The sequence below is a fragment of the Megachile rotundata genome, chromosome 15 (assembly GCF_050947335.1).
Source record: "Megachile rotundata isolate GNS110a chromosome 15, iyMegRotu1, whole genome shotgun sequence".
NCBI classification, from domain to species: Eukaryota; Metazoa; Arthropoda; class Insecta; order Hymenoptera; family Megachilidae; genus Megachile; species Megachile rotundata.
In genome coordinates this window covers 5818930-5834272 of record NC_134997.1, presented here as the reverse complement: position 1 = coordinate 5834272, position 15343 = coordinate 5818930, and the positions used below count along the sequence as shown (strand labels likewise).

General features: G+C 31.6%; 1 protein-coding gene and 1 long non-coding RNA gene across 2 annotated transcripts in view; one reads left to right on the top strand and one right to left on the bottom strand.

Annotated features, from left to right (window-relative positions):
• The window catches only part of LOC100883750 (uncharacterized), an 87931-nt gene that overhangs the window by 20138 nt on the left and 52450 nt on the right, over positions 1–15343 (top strand). The gene's annotated exons all lie outside the window — the stretch shown is intronic.
• Positions 5897–7520, bottom strand: LOC105663759 (uncharacterized). Its single transcript, XR_001097167.2, has 3 exons — positions 6565–7520; positions 6367–6469; positions 5897–6268 (listed from the first exon to the last, which is right to left on the bottom strand). It is a non-coding gene; the product is annotated as an uncharacterized LOC105663759 (long non-coding RNA).

Genomic DNA, 15343 nt, shown 5'->3' with positions numbered 1-15343 from the left:
CGGAATCTAGAAATTTCGGGATGTAGGAATCCAGAAATATTGATGATGTGGAAATTAGTAATATCGAGGTTTAGGGTAATAGGGATGTGAAGATTTCGGAATTTTGAGATCTACGAATATATGAATTCAGGAATATAGTAATATTGAGAGTTAGAGATCTTCAGATGTAGGAATCTAGGGATATCGGTACTCCGGGATCTAGAGATTTCGGGATGTAGGAATCCAGGAATATCGGTGATGTGGAAATTAGTAATATCGAGGTTTAGGGTAATAGGGATGTGGAGATTTCGAAATTTTGAGATCTACGAATACACGAATTCAGGAATACTGACACTTAGAGATCTAGAGATGTAGGAATCTAGGGATATCTGTATTTCGGGATCTACAGATGTACGAACGTAGGAATCCCGAGATATCGATATTTTGGGATCCAGAAATACATGAATTTAGAAATGTAAGAATATTGAAAATTAGAGATCTAGAGATAGAGATTTAGGGACCTACAGATGAATCTAGAGATATAGAAATATAGGAACACACAAATATAGTGTTAGGGTTACAAAATTATAAATAAAAATATAACAACTCACGATGATTAGTTACTTGTTGATTAAAGTTATCAGTACTTATATTTTAAACATATTTGTGTAACGGTATTCAACGTGCTAAATGGTTTGGAATTCCATACCATGGATATTGAATGTGTTGAGTACCGATATCCTAAATGTTGTTATACTGATACTGTTACTATGTTACTATACTACCATGTTCCTGTAGTACCTATCATTAATGGCGCCTCGTAGCTAAAATTAGTAGGGAAGTCTACAATGTTTTTGCCTTTATTTTAAAATTGTGTGAAGTAGCATGTATGCAACATGCATACATTAATATATGTATAAAACATGTATTAAACAAAAATTTATTGAGAAACTTGATAAAATCCTAAGAGAACAAAATCACACATTTCTCAATTAATATATCGATAATATCAAGTGGAAATACAGGGTGCTGCGTACACGCGAGCTGCCACTGCTGGCTATTCTACGATTCTACTACACTGTTGCACCACTATTATACTGTTACATCAGTGTTGTATTATTCTACTGATTTTCTTATGCACTATTATCCTCTTGTCGCAATACAGAAATGCACTAGCATACGAGTAGCGTACTATTTTAACTAATCCACAGTACTATTATGGCATCATATTATGTTATTATACAGGGTGTCCCAGTTTTTCCGGCCATTTGCCGGCATGTTCTGCACGAAAAAGCAAGAAAAAAATGTTAAATGAACATTTGCTCTCAAGTGTTTTATTAGTGTTATAACTAATAATACAAAATTATAATGAACTGGCATTTCGCCGACACAGTGTACAAACGTATTATATCTCCATTTCTGTTTACATAAACTTGCCTACTTGCTCACGTAGTATCCACATTATTTATTAACGTTTCATTAACGAGTTAACATTTCAAAATAACGTCCGTTATTACAAATACGTTCGTTGTGTTGACAAAGTGTTACTTTTTATTATAATTTTGTATTATTTATTATAACTCCTTAATAAAACATTGAAGAGCATATGCTCATATAATATTTTTTCTTACTTTTACATATAGAACACGCTGGCAAAGTTTGGCCGGAAAAAACTGGGACACCCTGTATATTACTATCGTTTATTATTATATCACCACAGTAGAGTATCGCCAAATCGTACAACGCGCCAGAAATATTGCGACTATTGTTTTCATATAAGGCAATTCTTTATACAACGCGGCAACGGTGGATAAAATTGACAAATCTAAATTTTTGTAAATATTTTTAGTTATTGAAGTATTTTGTTGTATGTCATTTTATGTTATTCAATGTACGTTTGTTGTACATATACCGGCAATGGAGTATATGTTTACTATTGTAAAATTTTTGTTAATTTATTGACGTACAATTTCTAATTTTGTAAATCAGTTTCATTCACCTAATTCCCTATATCATTTGCTCTGTATTATCACTTGATCTCTATTATCTTAGTAACCTTCGTTCTAAACTTACGTTTATGTTTTTATGATACTTTGAAGTTTATCGAAATGCAGACCCTAATTTTGTAAATTAGTTTCATAGATATCTCATTCCTCAGACTCTCAAATCCCTAGATCGCTAGATCCCTTCATCACATACAGTCCGTGACCGTCGAAGGACCACGTACGAAAATTTTAATGGCTATAATATTATCTCATACATGGAAAACTGTCTTAAGCCATGCAAAATTATTACTGAATACGTTGATAACGATATATACACAGCAATTTGTTATTATCGTGATAATAAATTGTGTGGGTGACGAGCGATTGAGAGCCGTGCGAGCGTTTACGTTAGACTCGAGTATCGATAACGCGTGAGGTAAAATTTGGAAAGTGCCATAGAAAATGTCTGCAGCCTAAAAAACTAGTTTACAACTCTCCAGCTATATTATTTGAGTTGAAAAGAATTACAGATATTTGGAAAAATAATGAAGATATAAAGCATATGATCAGTGTATACAGAGCATATTTAATACAAGCTGTGACCAGCTTAACAATTAGATTTATTTGTTTAATTCTCAAAATAATGAAAAGATGTATTTATCATCTTACGTGCCGTGAACAAATTTTTGTTATAAATACTTCGAATCTGTCTGAATTCAATTTTTGTTTGAAAATGAAGTGACACATGAAAAAATTGCGTTCTATATTTTTGCCTTATTTTTTCATGTAAATTCACCCCTTTTCCGGTCGTATCATTTCGAAAATATTCTGTATGGATGTACAGAATAGGAATACATAGAATCTGTATCTACATATATAGAACATTGTTAGTAAGTTTAAATTCCGAGGAATGCTTAAATACTAATGTTAATACTAGAATGTTGTTAATAGAAATACACTAATATTATTTTATTGTGATATGGAGAAATATAAGTGGACGTGTTTATTTAATTTAAGAACTTCTTAAATTTATAAACTTAATATGCAGGACAGGATTTATTGGGAAATTATGAATTTAGGAATGCATACCATTAAATTTCTGAAAAATTAAAAATTTGCAAATTCTCAAATGTGAAATATTTAAATTTTCAAATTTCTGAATTTTCAAATTTTTTGATGCCTAAATTGTCAGATATGCAAATTTTCAAAGTGCTAAATTCATTAATTTCAAAAATCACAAATTCTGAAATTTCCAAATCTTAAAATTTCAAAAATTCTGTTAAGTTCACAAACTCCCAAATTCCCAAAATTCTAAAATTCTCAAATTCCTAAATTTCCAAATTCCAAATTCAGAACTTTCAAGTTCTAAATTTCTAACTTTCCAAATTTCCAAATTCCAAATTAAAAATTTTCAAACCTAAATTTTCAAATTTTCTAATTCCAAATTATCAAATTCCAATTTGCCAAATCTCCAAATTTCGAAATTCTTAAATTCTCAAGTTCCCAAAGTTCCAAATTCCCGGATTCTAGATTCCCACAAATCTCCAAATCTCGAATTTCTAAATTTCCAATTTACATATCTCCAGAATCGAAATTTCCAAATTCTAAATTATCACATCTCTAAATTACCAAATTTGTGAATTTCGAAAACTTCAAGTCCCCAAATCCCGAAATTTCTAAATTCCCTAAGTCCCAAAGTTCAAAATTCCTACATTCCCAAATCCCGAAATTCTCAAGTTTCAAAATTCTTAAATTCTTAAATTCTTAAATTCTTAAATTCTTAAATTCTTAAATTCTTAAATTCGTAAATTCGTAAATTCGAAAAATTCTCAAATTGGCAAATTCAAAAATTCAAAAATTCAAAAATTCTCAAATTCCCAATTTCCCTACATACTATAGTAATATACAATTATCGTACCACATAAACATACTACTATCATGCTATATATTAACGTGCCACTACCGTCTTATAGTAACATACTATCATACCACACTATTACATTACTAATCAAATCTTGAGTTCACACGTTATCTATAATAAAACAAGTAATTTATGACCCAAGACTTCATAATTGAACTCTATAGATACCGAGACCGTTTAAGTGCTATTATCCTAAATACCTCGATTATCCTAAATGTCGTAAAAATGTTAAACATTAAATTCTCCAGTATCTTAACCACATGAAAGATATGCAAAGTATGAAATACGTAGTTCGATTGCGAGCAACTTTAATTACCAGTGATATGCAGAGTGTAACATAGTCCGATCACGAGCCACTCTATTCACTCTGCATAAATTTGCAATATTTTATTCGATTACACCTTCGATTAATCTTTAATCGAGGATTTTCATTCCGGTATGCGATTTCTCGGAAGCGCGTTACATGAACGCGAAAGTGATTCACGGAAGAGTCGTCTATGAAATTAATAATGGTTGCATTTTTATCATCTTTTTTCTTTGCTGACGGTGTTACGTTCACCTGTCGTACATAACCTTTTTTCGTTTTACGCGTTTGCAATAATCTTCGCGAGATCTTTCCTTATTTGGGTTTGTAATACGTTTAAATTCGTGCACGAAGACTTCCTTTGAATTTCTAAAAAGAACGAGAAGTTGCCATCGAGAAACAGGATGGGCATAAATGTTTGAAAAATGAAAGGAAACGACAAAAATAGAACTAATGGTAAACCGGTTTCAAGCAATAGTTGTATCAGTAATTTAAATGAAATCGCGTTGAACATTTTTTATTAAAATTTTTTGTGAGAAAATACTGTATTAGCAAATTAAACGACTTTCTTATTATCAAATTTTCCAGTGGGAAATTAATAAGATTTTTTATTAGAAAAATAACAAATATTTTATTTGCAAATTGAACAAAAATTTAATTTAGAGATTAAGAGAAATTTTATTGAAGAATTGAAAACCAATTTTTATTAGAAAATCTAGGTTCTGTTAGAAAATTTTAAGAAATTTGTGACAAGATTTTTGTACTAGGAAATTATTTTATAAAACTTATTATCATGTAATTTGATTGCAATTGTAATTAATGTAATTGCAATTACTATAATTACACTTTTTGTTACAGTAATTAACGTAATTACACTTTCCGTAATTAATTATTAATCACACGTATAGCACCCGGTTCAAGAATCTATACAAATTTTTACTCGAATACATAGTACTTGTATTAAATAAAATTTCTTGATGCAAACTTGGTATTCTAATCGATTTGGAATACATTTATATGAATGAATCGAACCGTGTTCAGGGTGCATATTTTGATTTTTCGTGGTAGCTAAGTCGTTAATGGATCCATTCATACCTGGCTCTGATACATTAATCGTTCACGAGGAGAAATTCGAACAGGCCAGAAAATCATGCTGCTATTTTCGGTGGCAGGCATCGCCGAAATATTTCTAAACCGTGCTCAATGAACTCAATGGACCAACCCTTCCGTTGGCAGATGTACAGGACAACGACAGAACACTGCCAACTAATTTCGCGCAATCGTTCAGCTCTCGATTTCTCCAACAATGAATAACGCATTGGATAATAATTATCACCTGTCATTGTCTAGCTAAGTAACAAACCTCCTAACACGTTTAAACCTTGACGATCATACCGGGGTATGAAACAACCCTAGCCAAATTAGCTTCAGTTTTAGCTACTTTATATCTTGACAATCTGAATACCTTTTTTGAAACACCGGTATTTTTACTTTTGTATCTCAAGAGTTTTCAACTAAAATTTTAGTTCTTTATATTAAAATCAAAAAACCTTTTGAATTTTTCTATGAAAGCTTAAAATTTGTTCATGTTTCCTAATTTTTTGGTCATATTTAGCATTTAAATTTACTGAAGTCAGCTATGAAATATGTTAATACAATTTTAAAAGATTATTTATATTTTTCTTTAAGATAAAATAACGAGTAGCTTCTTTGTAAAAAACATTTTTAGTGATTGGAATCTTAAACGTCCCAGAATGCTGCTAGGAAGTATTTTGAATATTAGTAAAGTCTCCTGTATCTTCATAATTTCTTAAATTTAATAGATGTGTTCTGTAAATTCAACACATTGAATACCAGTATTCGATTCATAAATATTATCAATCATAAGTTATCAATTTTTATGTAATCTCTTATGACGGAAAAAACTCAAGATTGTGTAGGGCACCATTTATTGCACTGACACATAGTAAAGCTTGTCCCTTAAAATCAAAATTCTTGAAATTATCTGAGGGGCGAATCGTTGGCTCTCTCCCTCTTGTTTGACAACAGTGAATTGACTGCATCCATTACTTGTATAACCTAAAAATTATTTACTTTATCTTTAGAAAAATGAGAAGGTGACGGAAATGCTTCGGCAACAGTGAATAAAAGAAATCAGCCACTATATATGTACATACCTTGAGCTACTTAAACCTATCAAATACAACCGATTTCATATCGGGTTGAAACTACCGGAATGCCATCGAGAAAAGCGAGAAGAGCACGTCACATTTTAAATTCCTACAATTTAAAACAGAACAATTAAAATTAAAATTGAATAATTTAAAAAACAGAACTCTAAAAGTTCTGAATTTTTCTTTAGTAATATTACTCACCTTCCATATGAATACCGGTATTCTCTATTTTTAAATTTCCTTAAATTTTGAACAGTAGATTAACAAGTTTAATCGAATAATATAAAAATAGGAAATGTACTAAAAGAACATATTAATATTAATTTTGTAAACTACCAGTTAAAAAATTGGAAGTGCAAAGTGGAATATTCACACTCTGAATACCGGCATTTATTTTTATCACGCTTAATATCGTTCAACGTTGAAGAATGCTACAGTTCTCTCAGTGGCATTTTTCCCTAAAAATATATCTAACGCACAAGTTGAGTGATACAAAGGGTAACGGTACGTTTCATTTGACAATGTCCGTTCGCCATTTTGAACTTCAGATATATTACTCTTCCGTTTGAAGAATATGCGCCAACAGCTATAATGGTTAACCAGAAAATAGGTACATCAAGCTTACTTTATCTACCACGTAGAAAGACTTGATTTATATGACCAACTGTGAGATATTTAATCGTAACAAAGAGTCACAATGTTTGGCATCTATGATTAGAAGTCATACAAATTCTCGTATCTTCGCTGAATCAACAGTAGCTGTATTTCCCCACTTTTTATTGTAAATTTACAACTTTTTTGTTGCTTTAAATTTGTGATGAACTCAGATTTCGAAATTTGGTAATTCTAGTGAGATTTTGTGACATAGAATTGTTATAAGACGACACTTGTGGTATATCAAATTCAAGCTTAAAGTACAAGGAAAATGGCGGTACATACTAATCACTATTGTTTTTAATACAAAATGTCTGGTAGCTAGTTATAGCAAACAATGACTAATTTCAATATACGTAATGTTTACACGAGATTTTATGACATAAAACTTTTGTAAAATGACACCTATGATATATCAAATTAAAACTTAAAAATTAAGGAAAATTATTGCATAAGCGGCTTTCCAAATTTTCTACTTACAAAATAATCAATTCATTGAAGCAAACAATAATAAAAATAAAGAAAAACATCACTTTTAAATATAATAATCTCTACCTTTAAAAATATAATAAAATAATCTTAACTTTTATTTCTGCCTCATATAATCTTAAAACAGTTGATTTTCCTGTAAATATTTTATCACATAATTTACTAACAAACGCAAAGTGAAAATATCTTTTACTTAATTTAATAAATATAGAATATTTTCTGATTCAGTTTCATATATATGTTACCGTGAAAGACCGAAATCTGGAGAATGTCGACTTTCACCGGTGAATGTCAGTGTTGCATTTAGTTTTAGCAGAAACCACTTCAGAAAGTATTTTAGAGTACTTTTCTTGCGAAAAATAAAAACAATTGTCTTCTCGTTTACCCGCAATTAATGCATTTAACTTTTCAAGAAAAAGATCACGATTTACTGCAGTATCCATTCAGTATAAATTACGGTATTGGAAAAAAAAATTAAGAAAACGTTGCTCCCATCATCAAAGCTTGCATAAGATTGACAAAGCTGACTGACTCCCAGCAGAACACAGGATTTGGCGGGAGAGAGTCAGTCGCTTCTTCGTCGGCTCCTCTCTTTTGGACCTTCACCAGAGCATATCTGTGATTGTCGACATACACCGGTGAGGGTCCGAATGTACAAGAATATAATAAAATATTCGATCTTTCACCGACGTATTTGGTATGTGTTGACATTCACCGGTGAAAGTCGAAATTCTCCAATTTCGGTCGTTCACGGTAACATATATCTTCTATGTGTTCTTCAAAAAAAGAACACATTTTCACGTGTGATTTGTGACATCGTTAACGTTTCATAAGCTTAATGATCACTATTATTGGTCGCTAGATTTGAAATCCAAAACTGAGCACACTAGCCGACAAATAATGAGCCGCCACTTAATACGCCGATAGGAACGCCCGTCGCACGCATTATTCACGCACACGCCGTGCACTTCACACTCCTTGTCATAGAAACTAAAGATGCATTTGCACTAGGCAAGTACTGCAGACATGTTCAAATAAGTACAGTAACCATTCAATATAAACGAAGATGTTATTTACGATATACTCACAACATTTTGGACATAAAAAGTTATTTCCACCACTTGGGAGAAGAAGCATCGAAACATCCAGAAGCTTCCTCGTCGAGAAATGTAACGTGATCCAGGTTCTCATATATCCGTGGGACAATACATATGCAAATATAAAACCTGTTTACTTTTGATCTTTTCATTATCAAACTTTTACCAATAGATTTTGCTGATTCAATTGAGACCAAACACGATATAATTTAAACTATATTTACTGGTTTAATTGACGATAAGTTTTAAACGCAGAGAAGAATAGCAAGTGAAAAAGAGCCGCTGCGTGGCAGTCGGCGAAGGTCGAAAGCCTGTTCAATTGTTTACAGTGCTAATATGTTGCTAACTTTTTTATTTTGAGCCCTTCTTTCAACTAGTTTGTGATAGTTTCCCGATTAAAATGAGACCAAATATAACACAATTCAAAAGATATTTATTTGTAATAACTTCAAGTCCTCAACGTAAACAAAGCACCAATTATAAATTAATATGTTCAAAATTACGTTGTGTTTTGTCTCATTTTAATCAAGAAAATGTCGCAAATGTGTTGGCAAAAGTTTCGTAACGAAAAGTAAAAAAGAGAAAAGTTTTATTCTTGCAGTAGGATTGTCCTATCAATGTTACTCTTTATGTTCAATAGTTCGGCATTGTCTCTATTGGCTGTTTGTTTCTATGTTCAACAAACTTGAATCAATCGAACTACACAATACAAGCGAAACTTCAAACAGGAAATATTCCCTTATATCGAGACTTTATTGTAATCTCTATCATCCTTTTCGACCACATTTCGACATTTCATCCAGAGAACTACGATTTCGACTGTCAGACATATCACGTGATTACACGAATAGCGCCGAAGGGAAACGAAGTTACCCGATGTGTCATTACTCTTCCGTTTACCGCGAATTCTACTTCAGTGAAGCGTCAATGTAATCGAAACGCTTGAAATTACAAGTAAGTGTTCCAAATTACGTTATATGTGGTATCATTTTAATCAAGAAAATATTACAAATATGTTGGAAAGAATTTCATAACGAAAAAGTCAAAAATAAAAGTTTTATTCTTATATTAGAATTATTCCAACAGAGTTCTTGTTTGTTTACGTTCAGTTCGGACACTGTTCTTTTCTACGTTCCGCAAACTTCAATCAGAGGACCTGTACGACATAAGCAAGCAACGGACATGTTGTTTTACTAGCTGTCTTCTTATATTTAACAAAATATTAATCAATGTACTATAAACAGTACATTTATAGTAGATCTATAAATATCGATCGATAGATTTGTTTATATCGTATAATTACTGTAACACAAGAGTGTAGGAAATAGCTTGGCAGGTTATGTGTGAAAGCTTCTTAAATACGCGTTATTGCTGTTAGTCGGCAGATAATATGCCGATTCCTGGAAGAGTCGTCTCTCGCACCCCTACAGCGGCATATTATCTGTCGGCTAGTGTACTATGATCCTTTCATTACACGCACCGACCAGTAGTCGAACGATGTCAAAACATGTTTTTTCTCACCCATATGGAAGCATGTTAGATCAAATTACTTTCTGTGGCCACATCGTTTTCACGTTTCCCAAAACAGAGTGCTATCCACGGTGTCGAATGTCCTCAGGGTGTTTCATGGTTATTTGTTATTTCAGTCGAACTCCTTGAATATTTTCTGAGAAAATGGACCCCAGAAAAAGTTATCCTGATCGCAGGATCATAGACCTTTTGTTAGATCAACATAGGGAGACATTGAATGTTGTGAGAAACATAGCCTGGTGCGATTTACAAATTTCTACATTTATACAATTAGGAATTTGAACATTTTTTTTCAATTTTTTTTAGTAATTTGCACACATCTCAGGTATCACTATTCATTAATTTGATCAATTAGAAATATAGAAATTAAAGAATTTACAGTGATGAAACACAGAAATACTGAACTTTCAAATTTGTTACCGATTTCTAAATTTAAAAAAATTTGGTATTTTTGGAATTTTCAAAACTAATTTTCGATTTCCCGTGAACTTGAAAAGTGATTATTTTTTTATCAAAGAAGTAGTTGGCGTTGCATGTTTCAGTGAAACTAATAATCACAGGTCAGGAAGGGTTAATTAAAGCTGGTCTACCGTCGAGTTTCCGGGCTCCAAGAATAAATAACCAAATCGATAATGTATCTCGACGAGCGGCGCTCGGCTCAATCGATTCCTTTGCATGTGAAAAATTAAAGAAGATGGACGAGTTTCTCATACAGTTAATGCAAAGAAACATTCCACGGTTCTGATCGAAATAACACATATTTTTGAGGTCGCTGCAATTTCTGCCTATAACATACTTTTCTTACTTTTTTCCTTCTTTAAAAATAACATTCGTGTTGATGATATTTTAGATAAGTTGTTACTGTTTTGTTGGGTATGTTATAACTCATTGTGAGTCGTGGTATTTAAGAATTAATTTCAGGTATGATAGATTTATAACGGAAACAGCTAAACGTTTCAGAATTTGAAATATGGATAATAGTGGATTTTAATATTTTGAAATTTGTAAAGAGTATTTGAAAAATTGTTGTGCATTTTCTTTAAGAAATTTGAGAATTTTCTAAACTTGAGCATTTTCTCATATACAAGTCCCCAAATTCTAAAATTTGTTAATTATCAAAGCTTTTAAATTCTAGTATTCTCAAATTTTTATATTTCTATATTCGTAACTTGTAGTTCCTAAATCTCTTAATTTTCAAATTTCAAAATCGACCAGTTTTTAGATATTTAAATCCCTATATTTGTAAATTCTATAATCACCAAAGAATTCTAGAATTACTAAATTTTGTAATTTCTCAATGTGTAGAATCAAAAATTCCCTAGTCCTTAAATTGCCAAATTTCTTATTCTCAAAAATCCCAAATTCACTAATTTCCAAACCACCAAATTATAAAATTTTTAATACAAACCTCCTAATTTTCAAATTTCCTAGTTCTAGGATTTCAAAATTTTAATTTCTAAATTCGAAAATTACCAAATGTTCACATTATTAACTGTCTATATTTCCAAATTCCCTAGTATCCAAATTATTGAGACCCCAAATCACTAAATTTTGCAAATCCTATATTTCTAAATTTCTAAATCCTTTAGTCCCTAAATTTTTTATCTATTAAAATTCTAATATCAAAATTCCCTAAACTTCGAATTACAAAATTCCCTAGTTCCTATATTCCCAAATTTTCTGGTTGTAATATTCTCAGCTTGACTAGCCCCTACATTGAAATTCCCTAGTTTCTATATTTCCAAATTTCCTGGTTGTAATATTGTCTAATTCACTAGCCCCTACACTGAAATTCCCTAGTTTCTATATTCCGAAATTTCCTGGTTGTAATATTCTCAGCTTCACTAGTCTCTACATCGAAATTCCCTAGTTTCTATATTTCCAAATTTTCTGGTTGTAATATTCTTAAAGTCACTACGCCCTGCATTGTCACAAATCCTTAGTTCTGATATACCCAAATTCTCTGGTTTTAATATTCTCAAATTCACTAGTTCCTACATTATCACAATTCCCTAGTTCCCAAATTATCTAGTCACCATATTCTCAATCTTCTATATTTTTAAATTTCCGTATTCACCAGTTCCTAAATTTGCAAAGTTCTGAGAATCCCCTAGCCTCAAAATTCCCTAGTCGCCGATCCCCAAAATTCCCTAGTTTCTAAATTTTCAAATTGACTGGTCCCTAAATTTCCCATCACCAAATTTTTATATTTTCAAATTTCTTTATTGCCAAATTCCCCAGTCTCTAAATCACCAAACTTTCACGTTTCTAAATTACTAAATCAATCAATTTTTAAGTTTCCAAATTTCTACTAGCTTCAAAATTTCCCTTAGTCCTCGAATTCTAAAATCACCTAATGCCTAAATTCTGAAATTCGCCATTTCCTAAATGTCCACATAAATTTTGAAATTCTAAATTCTTATATCCTCCAATTCACTAGTTTCCAAATTTTGTAATTCTATATTTCTAAGAATCTGAGTCCACCAGTCCTCCATTTCCCAAATTCCCAGAGTCCTAAATTTCGTAATTATCTTCAAATTGTTCTGTTTTGCAAAAGCCAATTCAATGAACTGAAAACAAGAGCTGCGATACAATGTAGTACTTTGTTACGGCTAACACATATCAATCGTGTTGCACATTTGCAACAGAGTAGCCAGCGAAGAAGGTTGACTTGGCAAGGTGTTCGTGCGACAATCGTGCCGAAGGTGTCACGAATTCGAATCTAGTTACCTAGCCGACAAGCAAAGAGAGAGAAAGAGATACGCGAGGCGAATGTTTTCGTTAATGTTGCTAGGTGGTTCTATAATGGTCCTACGTTCCAAATCACTTATGTCTGCTCGTTCTATCTGCCAGCCACCCTTATAAGATCATCTAAAGCCGCGGGGACTACGACCGACTACGGAGTTCCGTGCTTCGTTTTCATCGATTTTGCCGACACGCGAGGATGCGGCCAAGTCTTCTTGGACCTTTACACTTACCACTTTCTTCGATATTCTGTTATGGAAAATATTGCTAGGGAAAGGGTTGAACTTTAATTTACAATGTATGAAGAAGAAAAAAATTTGATGCGGCTAATGTGATGTTTTTTAGGAGGATAAAATATTTTGTTAGTATAGTTAGTATAGTGTTTAGGCAGAGTTAGTATAGTGTACAGTCAGATATGCGTAATCAGAGGATATTTCAATATGTGCATATATATATCATTAGTAGGATTACGTATATTGCATAATTGGAGCAAGATTTTGTATGTGTATATCTAAATTTCGTATGTGTATTCGTCTAAGAATTCGTATGTGTATAATAAGATATGCATAGAAGATTTTCAGGCGTGATGTATATGTTATATATCGTCAGAAAGATTACATATGTATAATCAGGGTGAGGGTATGTATATATAGTTTTTATACTTTGGGGGTTCTTATAATCATATAAGTGCTGCTTGTGACGAGAGCGGAGCAACTGCGTTTTCTAATTTAGATTTTTGAATGTTACAAAGTTTCAAAGTTTTGGTGTTTTAGAAATCCAAAAATTTGATTTTTCAAAATTCTCGACGGTCCCAAAATCACAACTCACGATACCAGAATTTTGAGAAAGAAAAACTAAAAATTTCAAAATACGCAAGTCCCAAAATTACAGTGTTTTCTAATACAATATTATGAAAGTCCAAAAATCTAAAAATTTGAAAGTTTCTCGGTTTAAAAACTTTTAAGTCCCAAAATTCGAACACTTCATAATTCTTAAGTCATTTTTAAATTCCAAAACTTGTAAGTTCTAAAATTAAACAATTTCTAAAAATGTATAGGTTCCAAAATCCCAAACTCGGTAATTTGTATGGCCCAAATCTCAAACGCCTAAAATTCTAAAATTTCAAAATGCATAGGTCCCAAAATCTCTGGAACTCAAAATGTAGAATTCCAAAGTTTCAAAAGGCCATAATTCGTAAATTCTAAAATCCCAAATTTAAACAATTCGAAGGGCCCAAAATTTTATAATTCGTAAATCCCAAAGTTCTGTAATTTATAAGCCCCAAAATTCCACAATTCATGTTCCAAAGTTGTAAATTTCAAAATTAGAAAGTCTCAAAATTTCGTTATTCATTACACCTAAAATTCTATAATTCATAAGTCCCAAAATCTAAAAATTTCAAAATTCTATAATTCATAAGTCTTATATCCAAAATTCCCAAAGACAAAAATTTTGAAAGTTCAAAAATTTCATAATTTCCAAAATTCTAACATTCATAAGTCCCATAATTCTAGTATTCATAAAACCCAAAATCGCAAAATTTCATAATTTGTAAGTCATAAAATGCCAAACTTAACAAGTTTCAACCTTTTTAGATTCCAAAATGTATCTTCAAAATTCGAGAGGCCCAAAATTACAGAATTCATAAGTCCCAAAATCGCAAAGTTCACGATTAAAAAGTCACAAAATTCCGTGATTCATAAAACCTAAAACTCTATAATTCACAAGTCCCAAAACCCTAAAGATTCAAAAGTCCATAATTTGTAAGTCCCAAAATCCCCACCTTAAAGTTCATAATTTGTAAGTCCCAAAATCCCAGCCTTAAAGTTCATAACTTGTAAGTCCCAAAGTTCAAAAATTGAAAAGTCCCAAAATTCTATAAAATAAGGACCTATCTAATAAGTTTAATTATTCCTAATTTGATGAAGAATATTAACTACCCTTGAAATGAAAGATGTAGCACTTCACGTATCGCGAAATATAAATTATTTCTTGAAGTCTATTTGTGCAGTTACCAGTATAATTTTCACTGTGTGTATAGCAACGTCGTGATAACGATTCAGAAGCCTGGAGTGTGATTTACGTTTTGCTACAAAAAAGTTTCTAATCTGCGTATGAAACTCATTGACTTAGACTATTTGCTGATTACGAAAAGCAAAAAAACGAAAACGAATATCAAATATAGCTCAAGGTTCTGTCTTGACTACATGCGTGCGTTTTTCATTGGTTTTTTATCTGTTTTCATGGTTTGTTCGATTTTCAGTTGATCTCACTAGTTATTGAGAAAAGAGGGGTTCCTCGCGTGCTAATATTTTGAGAAATCTTTTAAGTTTTCGTTTTTGACATTTATGGAATTATCTGCTGTGAATTTTCTTCGTGTCTGGGAAATTTTTTATTTTCTGATATAACATATACAAAATAAATAATTTCAGTAAATTATTATGTTTTGAACATTTTAATAAATA